Genomic DNA, 5,955 nt, shown 5'->3' on the forward strand with positions numbered 1-5,955 from the left:
CTTAAGCAGCCCTGAGCAACAGCAACAGTGTTGGATAGATCAAAATCTTTGATTTCAAAATGCACTGCAAAGTCATAGAAAAAAACCAGCATGGTTTTGGGATAAGAACAGACACATACACAAGTAGATTAGAGGACCCAGAAATAAAAAACAACCGAATGCATCCGGTTTTCAATAAAGGCATAAAAAGTTTAGGAATACCTATGTTGGAGGGAAGACATCATCTTGTCCCCATGTAGAACAACTAAACTAGATAGCTTTCTCATCCTATAGAAGTCAACACTCTTAATGTAAAAATCTGAAAATCTGGAAGTCTAGAGGTGAAAAATGGAGGGAACACTTTAAAATGCAGGCACATCTTAGGAAGTAACAGCAAGAAGGAGAAAGTAGTATCACACGAAGTCCCAAAGCTTCTAAAGGATGAAGGAAACAGCAGAAGAGAGTCCAGAGGATGGGAGACAATATTTGGCAGCCATTTTCCAGGAGAAGGTTAACATCTAGAGTAAATAAAGAACCCAAAATGTTGACAGCTAAAGAGCCAGTCATTCAGTAAGTGGGCAAATGATGTACAGAGTTCATAAAAAGATATGAAGGCAAAAGATATGAAAAGTATCCACTACACTTGCCATTAAAGAATTGCAAATCAAAGAGAAAGAGAAAGCCCCTCTAGCTCTTGACAATTCAACATAAACAAAATGTATATGAAAATGAGATTTGTTTGTTTTCCCAACATAATATTCATATAGATTATTTGGGAATTTCCTGCAATACATCCCGATCACACTAGCTTCACAGTCCTCCCAGGTCCACCTTCCCACTCTTCCCAAATACACCAAGAACAATTTGTGTTGCATATATACTCATTGGATCATGCTCAAACCCCCAGTGGCCAGCCCCTTACAGATAACTGAGTCCTTTCCCAACCCCTACCCCTGACCTCTAGAAGCCAACAACTGTGAAGACCTATACTCCAGCATCTTCTTAATTCTTTTATTTTAAAACAATCTTCTCATTTTATATACCAATCCCAGTTCCCATCTTCTCCCCTCCTTCTGCTCCTCCCACCTTCTCCCCACCCCACCCCCATCCATTCCTAAGAGAGGGTAAGGCAACAAAGTATGGCATGTTACTTTGAGAAAGGACCCTCATCTAGGCTGAGCAAGAGCTCACTGCCTCTGGACTGAGAGTGGGGGATTCTGCATAGGACTAAACTAGGCCCTCTGAAGGTGGGTGACAATTTTGTGGCTTGGGCAGTCTGTGGGGCCACTGGCAGTGGGACCAGGGTTTATCCCTAGTGCTTGAACTGCCTATTTGGAGCCCATTTTCTTTGGAGGGACATCCAGCAGCTTCATCACAATTTTAAAGGACAATGACTTCCTGTCTAGACTTTTTTTTTTTTTCTTTGTGTGTGAAGGGGAGGTTATTGCAGAAACCTTCAATGTGAGTATGGAGTCATCAACACCACTGTGACTGAAGCTTCCTTGCCCGTGTAACAGGCCAAGACAGTACAGATCATGGACTTCCACATGTTTTTTTGTGTTTGCACAGACCGGGAACAATGCACACAGTTCAAATACGGTCACAGATATCAACATGTCCTCCTGTGTCACCAGAGACCACAGACATCAACATGGTCTCCTGTGGCAGTTCTGATCACGGACATCAGCATGGTATCTCTCTGAGGGTCATGTTGGTATTGGTGGCCAGTGCAGTCGCGCGAGGCCGTGCTGAGCAGGGCTGTCACAGGAGACCATGTTGATGTCTGTGATACATGCTGAAGCCGGAGGCCGTGGAAATGAGCTTATGAAGCCCGGTACTTTGTATGCTAACTAAAAGATGGGAAAAAACAAAACGAAACAAAACAACGAAGAATAAAAAAAAAAAAATACAACCAGCCAACTAACTAACCAACCAAAAAACAAAACAAAGAAAACCAATCCGCAATAAACTTCGCAGTCACACGATGGCACTACAGTTTCAGTTTGCATTCTTGAAGCCAAGACACCAAGCCTTTTTATAGTCGCTGTCAAGCTTGTGTAATGACGATTTGTGGGACAATCTGACAATTATTTCTCAAGTGCAATACTTACTAAATTATTACAGAAAGAAAACACTAATCAACCATTTTTAGAACAAGAAAGAAAAAAAAAACCAATGCTGATAATGACAAAAATATCCATACGCTTCATAAATAAAACAGTTAACATTCAGCTTAGGTGTCTGTTAGTGGAGAAGCAGACACAAGCGTGTTGTGTATGAAGAATAGGCTATTATTTACCAACAGAGAAGAATGGAATCCTACTGTTTGTGAGAAAATGGAGTAAATTAAAACAAACCAGATCCAGAAAGAAAAATCCCAACAGCGCTCATATATCCCATCTAGTGAAAGGAAAGCGGAAAGGAGAATATTAGAGGAGGGAAGGGAAAGGAGAGGGTGAGTGGATGGCGTGAGAAAATAGTGAGGTGTGTAGGTTGAATACATGTAGAAAAACAGGTCACGAGACTATTTTATACAAATATGTGCTAACAGTAAAAACAATTTTTTTCACTTAACTCATTGCAGTTGAAATCACAGCCGATTGAAATTATAGGTCAATGCAGAGGTTTTAAAAATTATAATTGTAACTAGTACACACAGATTTCATGTTTTCTTTATCAGAACAATACATCTCTTATCAAACAATGTACATGTCATTTGTAATGTGAGCGTGTGTGTGTGTGTGTGTGTGTGTGTGTGTGTTTACATCCCCAATCTATTCCATTATCTTGTTTATCTTCGTTTGCTAAGAAGCTCATTGTTAGCTTTTCTACCTCATCTGCATAGTATGGATAGTGTGTGTCCTTTCTTACTGTTGCTTAGCATTTGCTTTTATTTTTGGTGTTCAATACTTTTGGCCTGATAAATGTGGTATGTTTCTTTTTTTGTTTGTTTTTGAGACAGGGTTTCTCTGTATTGCTTTGGAGCCTGTCCTGGAACTTACTCTGTAGACCAGGCTAGCTTTGAACTCATAGAGATCCACCTGCCTCTGCTAGGATTAAAGGCGTGTGCCACCAACACCCAGCAGTATGTTTCTTTTTTATTAGCTGGTTTGTGATTTATTATACTTCCTGACTCTGAGCATTTAGGTATTCCTTTTCATTTATTATTGACAGCCACCCCACATCTATGGTGAGGACAATAAAAACAATATTATTAATTGGAAGTTATGTGAATCTGAATGTCAGCACAAGGAAGGAAGGGCTTATTAGGTTAGAGCCACACTCATGTGTTTGTGTACTATGGCTATTTTAACACTAGAAAGGCAAAGCTGGGTGGCTTTGACAGTTTATCCCTTTATTGTTCTGTCATCTGCTGCCTGAGCATTGAGAGTCACAGTGTCTAGTCACTACTTGTCAGTATTTTCAGTGCTGCACATATTTCTGTTCAATAGTATTTTATATGCTCCTTTTTATTGTCAGTGCATGCATTATGAAAAATAATAGAAAGTGAAGTTTACACTTTCTGGGTGCAGTAGAGTAGGGATCAATTGTTATTCAACTAGATGCAAGCGTCAGTAATTTTCTGCTATACACATGGCCCTGGATTTGACTCCCAGGGCTGTAAGAAAACAGACACAGGCCGGACCAGTAAGTTAATTATGTTTGATTGCAAAAACCAAGATGAGTCTGGATAAAATTAATGCTTCTGACAAACCACTGATACTTGGAGAATTAGGGATTAGGGAGCAGAAACTATCTTTAGCCAGGAAAGTTATTTTCACTGAGTGACATTACTGATGTGAATCACCTTTTTAGTGAAAGAGTACAAGCTGAATTTACAGCGATTAAAAATTAGTCATTACATGGAACTATTTGAGAATATTATTCATTAAATTTGGGAAAAACAAACTAGTATAACTTGATATAAACTGCCCTTAAGTGTCATAACCCATGGATTAAGAATGTAGAGAGAGCATGAAACAATTCATCTGTAAAGTTTTGCAGGTGTGGAAGTGCCAATATTTAAGGCCATTGGACTATGAAGTCATGTTTCCCATCTGTTCTCCTGTCCTAGTCATGCCTCTGCATCTATTTTGTTAAATTAGGCAGTCGCTGGAATTGCATATCCACAACGTGGAACCCTCATAATTAGGAAACTAAATTCTATGATTTTTCTCTCCCTCCATGCTTCACCTTTTCCCAACGAATAGACTTCTAATTTGAAAGGTGTAGTGCCATTCATTCAAATGCCAGGGAGTCAGCCATAGCTCCAGAATCATGTAAAAAATCACTTACATGATAATTACCTTAACTATTTTCCTTATTATTTATAAAGTTTAGAGAAATCTGACTGTGTAAATTTCAAGTTCTTTAACAGTTTTTGAAGATTCCCTTGAGGTTATAGGTAATCAATTTTTATTTTGTCTGTATAGTAATAAGTAAATATTGTTAAGTTACTTAGAAATATTTTTAAAAGCCTGAAGTGTCTTAATCTTGGCTGCACATGGGTGCAGGTGACTGTAGCTGGAAGTTGTGAGCAGTTTCTTGCAGTGTTGGGAACTGAATTCTCATCCTCTGCAAGAGCAGCAAGCACTTTTAACAGCTGAGCCATCTATCTCCTAGTGTCTTCTCTTAATGCTAATTTGGCCAAGTTTATGTTTTCTTGCTCAAGACTTTTTATAAGCTTGCTATTTTTCTTTCTGCTTAATGATTTTTGAGAAATGACTTAAGAAATTATTCCACTATATTTAAGAATTTGTTCATTTTTCATTTCAGTTCTATTTTTCCTTATATCTTGAGGCTTTCATATTATATGGATATGCATTAAATTGACTATGTCTATTTCATGAAATTAACCACTTTATCAAGCATTAATTGTGCATGTTTATCCTGGGAAATACTGATAAATACAGTGCTTGGCTTATAGTAAGTGTATGCACAAGAAAAACAATTAAAATATGATTCTTCATATATTTTGGTTCATTAATTCTATATGGAATTTTATCTTCATAAAAAGTCAAACTAAAAATGCTTATCTCATTACTGCTTATATTTGATAAATATATCATTGGGTATACATTTCAGAATTATATGCTAAATAATCCAATTGAATTACAGAAACAAGGAACTGTATGAATTAATGACTTATACATATTAATATGCTTTATATTTTGTAAACAACAGATATTTCCTATTCTTACATATAATTACAGAAGGATGAAAAACACTTTAGGCTTAGGATTTAGACCTTTCTTCATATTGATTACTTAAATCAAATGTTGCAATTATGGGTACAAATTATCACAGTTATTTCCATTTTTAGATGAGAAAACTTTTAATGTAACAAATAGCTTGGTGCATATCCAAAGCCTGGAACTTTATCAATGATTTTAATTAATAAAATGTATAATACAACTTTCACACATATAATAAAATAAAAATTACATATGATAAGGCCACAATGGTCAGAGATTACTAAGTTATGTGCAGGAGAATATGATCATTGTTTGTCCCTGTATAGTAAAAATTTTGTGTTGTTTTTCTTCTTTTTACAGTTCCCCTTTTTTACTAATCTGTAAGTGTTTTTTTTGGACTATATAATATATCTCATTACTAACCTCTTACTTTAGCATTCAAAAATTAAGACTGATAAGTATTAAAGTAATTGTGCAATTTAGTTTAAATAAGGCATGAGGTAGTTAATGAACATTAGAGGAAAAGAAGGAAATAACAGTGGGGAGAATTGTGTGCATATTACATGTATTTATCCTGGAGAAAGAGAGGACAGGTGGTGTTAGATCCTGGGACATCAGTGCTTATGTCAAGGAGGTGATACACTGAGTTGGAGCCATTTTATATGTCAGTGTATATGCAATACAATGTTCTACTGAGGAAAATAGGTGAAGCAACTTCTTACTTAGAACAAATTATTATATTTTGGTTTCTTTTGAAAAAATATTTATGCATTTTATTTTA

The sequence above is a fragment of the Cricetulus griseus genome, chromosome 3 (assembly GCF_003668045.3).
Source record: "Cricetulus griseus strain 17A/GY chromosome 3, alternate assembly CriGri-PICRH-1.0, whole genome shotgun sequence".
Classification (NCBI taxonomy): domain Eukaryota; kingdom Metazoa; phylum Chordata; class Mammalia; order Rodentia; family Cricetidae; genus Cricetulus; species Cricetulus griseus.